Here is a 12,325-nt window from a genome sequence, read left to right as displayed (position 1 = left end):
CTATAAAATCAGTTCTTTCCTGCCTCATATGTGTGTGTGCCAGTTCCAAAACCTCACTGCCAACTGTGCATTTTTCACTTTCAATCAATTGCCATTCATAAGCATATAATAGTGTGTTAAAGTTACATTTTATCATCATGTTTTCCAGTGGGCCCTCTGTTCCCTTCCAGGCCACAACTACCCCTCAAGCTCTTGCTATTAAACTGATGCCCAAAGCACACATTAAATCATGGCCCAGCAAATTCACTGGGCAGCAATCAGACAGCAAGAAAGGGTGTTTGATATTGCCCTTGAAATTATCAGTCACAAACAAAGGTGTGGTATAATATTCCTTTGCTACATTCCCTGTAACCCCAATAGTTTGCACAAACCTGCCACTTAATTTTGGCTTAGTTTGAAATTATTTGTCATTATTACTGACTCTGTGGCACCAGAATCTACCAAAAATGTTGTTGGGGTGTTTCTTACTGTCAGTGTTAACTTTGACATTGTCCTATAGGCCCTATCAGAAAACATGATGTATTTTGTTCCCTGTGTGTCATGCGTATGTGTGTGTTTTGATTTTGCTCACGTGTTGATGTATGTTGCTGTTGTCCTTCAGATGTCACCTGATCCATTCCCAGTCCCCCAGCTAGTCAATCAGAATCCTCTTTGTGCTCTGCTGGTCCCTTAAATGCTGGTTTTGAACATTCTTTTTTCTTAGGACATTCTTTTTGCCCAATGTTCAAGCGCACCACAAATGAAACAACCTCCCTCTTTACTCTTCTTAGGGCATTCTCTCATCCAGTGCTCCATGGACCTGCATGTGAAACATTCCCATTGTTTGGAGTTCTGCACCCTCTGAATCCGCCACTCATTCATGCTCCTCTTCCCCTAACTTTCTCTCTGCCCCTCCCTACATGGGATAAATGTGCTTCAAAGGCATTCAGCTGAGCCATTTGCAGGTGTGCTGCCATATTCTTTTCTTTTTTCATTGTTTTCTCATTCAGAGCTTTCTCAGCATGTACTGCATATTTTTCAACATCAGCCAGTTTGCCAGTATCACAGTCAACACAGTGTTCACATACATGTGGTCTGATATCAGTTTTCAGTCCCTCAACAAAATGCGCAAATGGTTCCCAAGGTGACATAACGCTAGTGTCTGGTGGCTTTTCAATAGCACTATGAACGGTGTGCATTTCAGTGAGATAATCGTACATATTTTCATTTGGGCCTTGTTTGCATGCTGATATTTTACGGAGATCCATGCGCCTCTGGAATTAATTTCTGATGCCGTTCATCAGGTCGTTCACTGAATGTGCATACCCCGAGCCGTGTTCTTCATCATATGTGAGATCCAGGTTGGGGAATCATGACAATACCCATCCCCATCCCCATTTATGCTTCATTTGCACACCCATTAATCTCTGTATTCTCCAGTGGGGGGGTCGAAACTGTGAGATTAACTCTTTCAACTGTCGCACATACTCTTCCCCCAACTTCCTCCACATCATGCAATGTCTGTGCCACTTCTTTGATATCAACAAAAGTCCATGGTCAAAATACATACTGAACCTCACCATTTCCAGCTGCCACCTGAATCTGCGACATTTGGACTGTTGCTGCACGGGGAGAGAGTTCAACTGTCAATTTGGACACCCCTTGTTTGCTACAGTACGTAGGCATATCGTTACAGGCGATCCGGGGACTACATTATAGGGAGAGGGTTGCTTTTCGGGTTCTGCTGGAAGTACTAGGGCAGATGGTGACATTGATCCACTGTGCTGCCCCTCCTGTAACCCGTATTCCTCTGGGCGACATCGTTGGGGAACTGAGTTCAAATCAGGATCGTGTGAATATTTCAAACACTGAGACAATTTGTTAGTTTTTCCTGTCCCTTCCTGAATTTTCCTTTCCCTCAAATTTGCTTCTGTCAGCCAGTCTGTATATGCTTTCCAGTCTGCTTGAAAAATTACATGCTTCTTTTGTTTCCTTTTTGACATATTGTTATGTTCCTCCCTTCTTCTTTTTTCCTTTCCTTCTAGCTTCTCTCTAAGTTGTTTGAGTTGCCTCATACTGTAACTCCATATTTTAGGAAACCCACACTCCACTACCCAGACTCGCATTTGATCACAACATCCATTGCCATAATTAGTTATCGTGTACTGACAATTTGGAGAACCCAAATTGGGTTAATCTACAATCAAATTATCCCCATTTTTGCTTTTGTTCAAACCCATACCATCCAACTAGCGGTGTCGCTGCAACAGTCCTAATTATAAAATTTACAACAAGTGTAGCGTCCCGGCCCTAGTGGCTGGAGTACTTGATTGATTCTCCCTTGACCTGCCCTAGTGACCCGTCTGCCAAAATAATTCCCTGAATTATTTAGATCACTGCCCTTTACCCCAAATGTCTTAAAAGATGTTTCCTCTGACCAGAAAGAGAAGTCCTGCTTGAGTTGATCTTAGTAAACCACATCTGTTCTTTGGGCCGTGTGGTGATCCAACCCCATTCCCAGCTGTCCGGGAGCCGCATCTCACCCACTTTTTCCGGGGATGTTCAGCCACAGGGGACTTCAACCTGTGCCTGTGCACAGTTCGTTGGTCGGATCAGCTGAAGGCCCACCCAGAGGACAGCAAAATTGTTGTGGAAATTCTGAAATAATAGACTCAGAAGCAGAGGACTGTCTTTCTGTAAGTTTAATTTATTTCAAGAAATGTTTCACAGTCACCACTTGGAATACCAAAGCTTCCTCTTGGTGAGTGAACCCAGAACCTTCTGTTAATTGGTTACCTTTGCAAACTCCACCATACAGCTGCTCCTGCTTTCATCTCTGAGAGTTTCGGCTGTTAATTGTCTCAAGTTGTTAACCTTGCTGTTATCTTAAAACCCACACTAGAGTAACAAAACATCTTCTTCAACACACACACACACAGAACATTAGTTAAAATAGAGGACAGCATAGTTCAACAGAGGACAGCATTAAAAGCAATGAGTAACACAGAAGAATAAACTGTAAAATTATAAGACATGTGGAATGAGCATAAATTCCCATAACAGTAGTTTAATCTACAGCAATGCATAATATCCTATCATCATAGGTTTGTAGCATCGCTGTGCTGTCAGAACCACATATCTAAAAAGTCAACTTTTTGATCTCAGAAAAACAGCCCTGTTTTCATCTTTGTGAAAATGCATTTTCGAGCTAATCCAAGGGGGGGTTTAAATAGTTTATTTAGCTTAAGAAGTAGGAGAATTTTCTCAACCCATAAAGGAACACTTAATCTTTCAGTTTATCGCAAACATTCAAAATCACCACATTTGGAGACAGGATCTTAAGTCGAGTCGGGTCGAGGCTGTTGCTGTGGGAGAGAACTGGGAGTAGTAAATACAGATGAAACTGTGTTAAGGTTAATACATTGAAGGACATTGATTAAATACACATCGAAAGCCAATGTTTCCCAAAGATTTTAATGAAGTAGAGATTGCAAATTTGAGAGTACACACATACAGTTAAGTCCATACATATTTGACATTGGCATGATTTCTGTCCAGTACATTGAATCTGAAATTAAATAATGACTATGGACTTCAAGTGCAAACACTCATCTTAAATTTGTGGGTATTTTCAGATGTATCAAGTGAACCATGTAGTGTTGAGGAGTGGGGGGAGTGTTTATAAATGTTATTGTATGTATGTCTATGTTCTATTTGCACACCATTACTCTTACAATATACAATTTTGGTATTTCTATGAAGCCTATAAGTATATATATACAGCTGCCAGTTTATTAGGTACACCGAGCTAAAACTAATACAGTCTAACAGTCCTGCAATAAATCCTACCTTCATGAAGGTTATAATGTTCAGTTTTTGTTGTTTAGAGGTGTTGATTCAACTCTATGATTATTTTGGAGGATACAGAGAGCCTTTTCTGACAATTACATACCTATTGATTTTTGGATCATTTGTAGATAACTGGCTTGCTAGGTCACCAAAGTCAGTCTCCCATGGTTTCACATACCAGCTCTTCAACAGAAAAATATGTAAAGTAATTATCTATCTGCAGTTATACTTTCTTTTTAATATGATCATCCACATTTATGCTGCTGGTCTTATCACCCATCACTGATGCTGTCATGTATTCCATGTTTTTGTCTAGACTTTTATGTTGAAATTCTTGTTTGTTCCCCGTTCCTGTTTCCTGTGTTAGTTTTGTAGTCCTTTTGTGGTTTTATTTCATGATAGGTTCTCCCTGATTGTTTCCCCAGGTGTTCCTCGTTCCCTGATTGTTTCCCTAGGTGTTCCTTGTTTTCCCTTGTGTATTTAAGCCCTTGTTTCCCCTGGTTAGTTTGTTAGTCTTTACATGTATTGTCATGTTCTGTACCTGGTTTCCTGTGTTTTGTTTTCATTTTATTCTGAGTTACCTTGTTCATCTTTTGTTTACATTAAAGCTGCATTTAAATCCTCCATCCTCGCCTGCCTTGTTACAGATGCACTGTCTAACAAACAATGTGTGTAATGACTGAATTAACCAAGGAACAACCTTACTAGATACAAGCTAGCCATGTTATCTAGTTGAGCTAGCTACCATTCATTAAAATTAGGTATACGGTCTTGTACTAAGTGTTGCTAACTTTAACAAAAAATCTAATCACTGAAGATAAACTTATGCTAACAAACGCCAATAAGTCTATGGCAGTGTCGCAAATTTCAACAGTGCTGGTGCAGCTTATACATAAAACAAACCAACGCTTCAGCAGACAGCACAACATGGAGATGCATTCTTGCATTGAAAACACAGCTTGACAGAGTCTGAATTTAGGGATCTTAAGACATATTTTTCTAAGTATTAAACTATGTTTAACTTGACACAGCGAACTAAAAATGGTATATTTATGATGAGAAGTGAATTGTAGGCCATTGATTGGCCTATGTTCAATAATATGCAAATAAACAATACATTGGATTCTAAAGCCACTTTTGTATTGCCTTATCAATGCTTAACTCCTCTGCCACAATAATGTAATGCATCTAAATTATATGAATTTATATATATATATATATATATATATATATATATATATATATATATATTAGTATTATTTCAAAATAACTATAATTATTTCATCATAATATATGTTTGTTATTTGAGGGGCTTTCTCAACACATTTATATTTGCGATTAATTGCGATTAATCGGCACACTATGAAATTACATGTTTTTTTTTTTTGTTGTTTTTTTATCAATTGACAGTCCTAATATATATATACAGGTGCATCTCAATAAATTAGAATGTCATGGAAAAGAATTACATTTATTTCAGTAATTCAACTCAAATTGTGAAACTCGTGTATTAAATAAATTCAATGCACACAGACTGAAGTAGTTTAAGTCTTTGGTTCTTTTAATTGTGATGATTTTGGCTCACATTTAACAAAAACCCACCAATTCACTATCTCAAAAAATTAGAATATGGTGACATGCCAATCAGCTAATCAACTCAAAACACCTGCAAAGGTTTCCTGAGCCTTCAAAATGGTCTCTCAGTTTGGTTCACTAGGCTACACTATCATGGGGAAGACTGCTGATCTGATAGTTGTCCAGAAGACAATCATTGACACCCTTCACAAGGAGGGTAAGCCACAAACATTCGTTGCCAAAGAAGCTGGCTGTTCACAGAGTGCTGTATCCAAGCATGTTAACAGAAAGTTGAGTGGAAGGAAAAAGTGTGGAAGAAAAAGATGCACAACCAACCGAGAGAACCGCAGCCTTATGATTGTCCAGCAAAATCGATTCAAGAATTTGGGTGAACTTCACAAGGAATGGACTGAGGCTGGGGTCAAGGCATCAAGAGCCACCACACATAGACATGTCAAGGAATTTGGCTACAGTTGTCGTATTCCACTTGTTAAGCCACTCCTGAACCACAGACAACGTCAGAGGCGTCTTACCTGGGCTAAGGAGAAGAAGAACTGGACTGTTGCCCAGTGGTCCAAAGTCCTCTTTTCAGATGAGAGCAAGTTTTGTATTTCATTTGGAAACCAAGGTCCTAGAGTCTGGAGGAAGGGTGGAGAAGCTCATAGCCCAAGTTGCTTGAAGTCCAGTGTTAAGTTTCCACAGTCTGTGATGATTTGGGGTGCAATGTCATCTGCTGGTGTTGGTCCATTGTGTTTTTTGAAAACCAAAGTCACTGCACCCGTTTACCAAGAAATTTTGGAGCACTTCATGCTTCCTTCTGTTGACCAGCTTTTTAAAGATGCTGATTTCATTTTCCAGCAGGATTTGGCACCTGCCCACACTGCCAAAAGCACCAAAAGTTGGTTAAATGACACCAATGGTGTTGGTGTGCTTGACTGGCCAGCAAACTCACCAGACCTGAACCCCATACAGAGTCTATGGGGTATTGTCAAGAGGAAAATGAGAAACAAGAGACCAAAAAATTCAGATGAGCTGAAGGCCACTGTCAAAGAAACCTGGGCTTCCATACCACCTCAGCAGTGCCACAAACTGATCACCTCCATGCCACGCCGAATTGAGGCAGTAATTAAAGCAAAAGGAGCCCCTACCAAGTATTGAGTACATATACAGTAAATGAACATACTTTCCAGAAGGCCAACAATTCACTAAAAATGTTTTTTTTTATTGGTCTTATGATGTATTCTAATTTTTTGAGATAGTGAATTGGTGGGTTTTTGTTAAATGTGAGCCAAAATCATCACAGTTAAAAGAACCAAAGACTTAAACTACTTCAGTCTGTGTGCATTGAATTTATTTAATACACGAGTTTCACAATTTGAGTTGAATTACTGAAATAAATGACACAACATTCTAATTTATTGAGATGCACCTGTATACACACACACACACAGTGCTGTCAGTCGATACTTCTATTCTTGTCAAAATTCATTTTTTTCCATCTTAGAAAAGAAAACAAAACTATTTGTAGCAATATAATGCTTTATTAACATTTTCCAAACCAAGCCTTCCATAATATAAAGACAATGCACTAAAATAGCACCAATTCAAGTAACATTAAATGTTTCCCAAAGTCTAAGTGGGAGTTTGACTAATTGAAAGTACTAGTTCCCACATAGGCTGCATATTTATTGCAATGGGCATTAAATCCTTAAACTGTCATCCTCCACAATATTAATTTGCTGGTAGACTGTGGCTATCTTTTCTAAAGCAATCATGAAGCTGTGTTCATGATTCACTTCAAAGCGGCAACGTCAGCATCATGTGCCGCTTTAAACTCACCATGAAAAGCGCTTGTAAACAAAAACGTCTCATTCTGTGTTTTGGTGATAGTTTAGATATGGTGTCCTTCTGTGGTAATTAAAATGCACCCTACAAAGGCTGAAAAATACTTGATTTCTATCACAAGTCCCTTCTGTGCTTGCTTTGTACATAAAATAGTGTTAAGAGGTCCTTTCTCCATCATTTTGTCACTGACAGGGAAGCACTGTCAGAGATTATTTTATTTACTTAGATAACCTCCGTGGCTCTATCATAGGAAAGGGGATATTAACAGTCAACTAGCGTGTTAAGACAGTTCCGCCCACGTCCATGGCAACCAAACAAACAACATGTGTTATTATTTAAATTTCTGTAATCACGGATATTTAGATCCTTATAATCATTTTTTAAATGTTAATGTAATATTCCCAAACACATTTTATGATACGTTGCCTAAATACAGTATATATATGGTCACTTTTCACAATAAAAAAAATCTAGAATAAATAAATAATTATAAATGTTATATGTGCCCCCCAGTTGTAGAACCAATGCACTAGATGGTCGAGTGCATAGTATATAGTGTGTCTTTTGGTTTGGTTCCCCACACTGCTAATACAGCAGCTCTTGCTGATCACACCACACCACCCCCCTCAGGAATGTAGTAATTAGCAGACTCATTGTACAGTCACGCTCGGATGCTCTCTTTCCCCATCTGTGTTTTACACAGAAAGGGCTTTATTAGTGATGCAAACAGACACAATTTCACACACTCTTATCAGCAGGTTTGCAGAGCCCAGTCTCAGGTGTGTCCTCGCACAGCCAGGGGAGCCAGAACAGATTAAGGGTCATCATAACAGATGACAGAATGTTTACCAATCAACATATCATACTGGTCAGCAACACCGTCTGGCAAAAAGGCAGGGGGCAACCGTGGCTTTGGTCTGGAGCAAGTAAAGAGGATAATACATATCACTTGGTTTTCAGTGTGCCTGTTTATCTATTAAACAAAATCCATGTCACGTGTATGTGAAGTGGAATATTTGGAATATTGATAAGTCCACAGTGATAATTAGGTATGTACAGTACCTTCTGATTTTTCAGGCTTTGTCAAAAACAGACTTCAGCGGTCGACAGACATGCAATTATACAGTAGCTTTGAGCATCTGGTATGTGAATAGTATGTTTTTGGAAGCGTAAATGCACACTGGATGTTTTTACATTTTCTGAACAAATTGTCAATGGTGCTTGTCCCTGCAAATGTTGCCGCACAATGCTAGGAATGTTCGAGGTTGTTGCCAGGAAGTTGCTATGCGGTAGCTATGATGTTGCTAGGTGGACGTTAGTTTTTTTTACATTCTGGAACAATTCAAAAAGAGCTTATCTCCAAGTCTCTTGATATTATTCTGATATTATTATTTTGAGCATATTGCTTTTGAATATTATGGAAGCTTAAATGCAAACTACATTTTGACATTTTCTGAAGAAATTGTGGGTGGTGTTTGTGCATGTAATACCTGCCGTCAAGATGCTATGGGTGTTCTTGGTGGTTGCCAGCCCTTAAAAAAATCTAGAGTTCTGGCAAACTAGCTGCAAACTTGCCACAAATTTTCAGAAAAGTTTGCAGCTCTTCGCTGGTGGTGGTGAACTTGCAGCAAGCCTTTGGAGAAATTTGCCGCAAGTTTGCCACAAATCTCGGATTTTTTTTTTTTTTCCACATTTGCATGTGAAAATAATCAGTGGCAAATTTGCGGCTAGTAAATGCAAACTAAATGTTACAATTTTCCTAAAAATTGGGTGGTTGCCAGGTCACTGTTATGCAGTTGCTAAGGTGTTATGACTGGTTGTTAGTGCGTTGCTATATGGTTGCTAGTGTGCTCTAGGTGGTTGCTACAGTAGGTGGCCTTTACTGGAGTCATTCCTATGTTCCCAGGTTCCTATGTTCCCCAGATTTATATGGCACATAATGAACACATGACATAATAAACACGACAAAGGGTCCTAAGTTCCCAGGGTCTTATATTCCCCAGTTCCCAGGGTCCTATGTTCCCCAGCTCTATATAGCACATAATGGGAACCTGAAAAACCGTACTGCCATATGGCTCTCAATACAATAGGCCTACACTCGAGGGAACTTATCAAACGGTTGGAGTCATGGAATCACCAAAGGTCATAGCTTAATTCTTCCTTAGGTGACAACTAGTGAAATTTTGTGCACGCGAGTGCACTTTTTCTAGCTCTCACTTTCCCTTTGAACAAACTAGTGACCTCTAGTGCAATATTCTGTGTTATACGGCCACTCGGTGTCCATTCTTGAGGCTGCTTGTGATGTTTGGTGCTACTAAGTTTGCAGGTAAACCTTCTCAGTAATGAAATTAAATATAAAAGTAGATCTCGGCATCACTGACGCGAGCAAAAGCAAGCGAGAGACGAATATGTATATGTATTTTTTATTTGACAATTTAGAAATGTTGAAGTCCCCTCACACTTGTATGTTAATCTAACTCTTGCAGTTATTATTTATCGTAGTCATGCAGCCTGTTTTATTCAGTTGTGTGCTCAATGGAAAGTCAAACCATTGAGGAGACCTGCATCATGACCCTTTTAGCGTGTAAACGGGTTTTGTTTTGAGAATAAAATAAGTAAACTCGCCCACTTTACAACAAACATAAAAAATTCTATAATATATATATATATATATATATATATATATATATATATATATATATATATATATTAAAACAGACCCCTGATGTAGAGTGTTAAATTGAATAATAAATTAACAGGAAAGTAGAGATGGTAAAATAAATCATTTATAATAAGCTCAGCCTTTTTTCAGATTTTTAATGCCTGATAGAAAAGTATCTACCTTTGCAGAGCAATACAGTACTTTAGGCAATTGCAGAATAGTCCAATTAGTCACATAAACACTTCAGAAAATTGAGTACACAACTATTTCTGGGCTTAAAAGATACAAAAACCAAATCAATGTATCTCAAAAAGAATACAATGTGGCCACCTATGCACTACTTAAAGCCTGATGTGGCCCATTTTCCAAAATAGTTGCCCACCCCTGCCTTAGCATGTACCACTAATAATAATAAAAAAATAATAATATAAATAAACTAAAAGAAAATTAAGCATCATTTGCTTCATGCTGTCTTACTCTATAAAAGATTCAAATGTCTCAAAAACTTTATCTCTCAGAATGAGTGTAAGGCATTTATGGCAGAGGGCTGTTTAACCTTCTTAGCAGTAACAATTGTTATTTATGCTGCAAGTCTATTAGCTGTGTTTGCTAAATGAGATAAGGCTGAAAATATGCAGGAGGAAATTATTTGCATAGTTTAATTTGCATAGTTTTAAATTCACCCTCTAGAAAAGAAACATATCCATCATTTTATTAATATAATTTTGAATCAACCCGTTAACATCAGCTAATTAGGAAGGTGGATGTAAAAGAACTTTAAGGGGAAATTTTCTCTTTCTTCTTTTATATATAAATTAGATATCAATTACTAGTGTTGGTATAATAAAAAAATAAATTAAAAAAAATAAAAAACTTGCCAGATTACAAATCCTTATTTGGATATCAGAAAACATATATCAAGCTATGCTTCATTTTTGTTTTTGTAATTAGTGGTGATCTCTAAGGCAAGCATCACTATTAATATTGCTTATACTTTGGCAAATAACTCATCCTGCACCATTTGTGCTACGTTTATAAACCGATCGGACTTACAATTTTATCCTGTCAGATTATAAAACAGGCAAAAAAGCCTTCTGTTATGTTGGGACATTTTTTACTCATTTAAGACTTAAAACAGTGAAAAAGTAATCTTAATCTTAAATCTGGACAAAATGCCTTTGGGTTCTCCTCAACATTGACTAAATGAATATGTAAAAAAAAAAAAAAAAAGAAAAAGAAAAATACTTGTTTATATTTATGAAATGTCAAACTTTTTATTTGCACCTTTTATGTTCGGGTCAAAGTGCTGACAATATTTGTTGTACAATAATATGTTTTTTTGTGTGCAATATTCTAATAGTTTTAATATAGCAGAATATAAACCATGGTCCATTTTTTTTCCCTTTTTTTTTCAAACAAATTATATATATAAATAAATTAAGTAATCTTAGTATCATTTATTTTAAGTACTGTAAATCCCTACAGTAAAGCTAAGGATTTAATGTACATCTATTGTACCACAACTCAAAAATAGGTGGTGTTCTTTTCAGGTAAAATGCTACTATGTTAGCATGTATTCAGTGTGAAAACATGTAGGTAAGCCTATGCCAGTTTTCATGTTCATGATTAATAGATGAGTGTGTTGTAAATTTTTGAAAATCTATTGTAGGGTACTGCGGGGCTAAAGGCACACCTAACGGATTTTTTTTTTTTTTTTTTTGTCTGGTCACAAAATGTATCAAGATAAAAAAAAATTAAAAATAAAAATTAAAAAAAAGCCACAAACTTTCATTGCCAAAGAAGCTAGCTGTTCACAGAGTGCTGTTAACAGAAAGTTGAGTGGAAGGAAAAAGTGTGGAAGAAAAAGATGCACAACCAACCGAGAGAACCGCAGCCTTATGAGGATTGTCAAGAAAAATCGATTCAAGAATTTGGGTGAACTTCACAAGGAATGAAGGCTGGGGTCAAGGCATCAAGAGCCACCACACACAGACGTGTCAAGGAATTTGGCTACAGTTGTCGTATTCCTCTTGTTAAGCCACTCCTGAACCACAGACAACGTCAGAGGCATCTTACCTGGGCTAAGGAGAAGAAGAACTGGACTGTTGCCCAGTGGTCCAAAGTCCTCTTTTCAGATGAGAGCAAGTTTTGTATTTCATGTGGAAACCAAGGTCCTAGAGTCTGGAGGAAGGGTGGAGAAGCTCATAGCCCAAGTTGCTTGAAGTCCAGTGTTAAGTTTCCACAGTCTGTGATGATTTGGGGTGCAATGTCATCTGCTGGTGATAATCCATTGTGTTTTTTGAAAACCAATGTCACTGCACCCGTTTACCAAGACATTTTGGAGCACTTCATGCTTCCTTCTGCTGACCAGCTTTTTAAAGATGCTGATTTCATTTTCCAGCAGGATTTGGCACC

Source organism: Myxocyprinus asiaticus, chromosome 18 (genome assembly GCF_019703515.2).
Source record: "Myxocyprinus asiaticus isolate MX2 ecotype Aquarium Trade chromosome 18, UBuf_Myxa_2, whole genome shotgun sequence".
Lineage (NCBI taxonomy): Eukaryota > Metazoa > Chordata > Actinopteri > Cypriniformes > Catostomidae > Myxocyprinus > Myxocyprinus asiaticus.
This window is presented reverse-complemented; position numbering follows the sequence as displayed.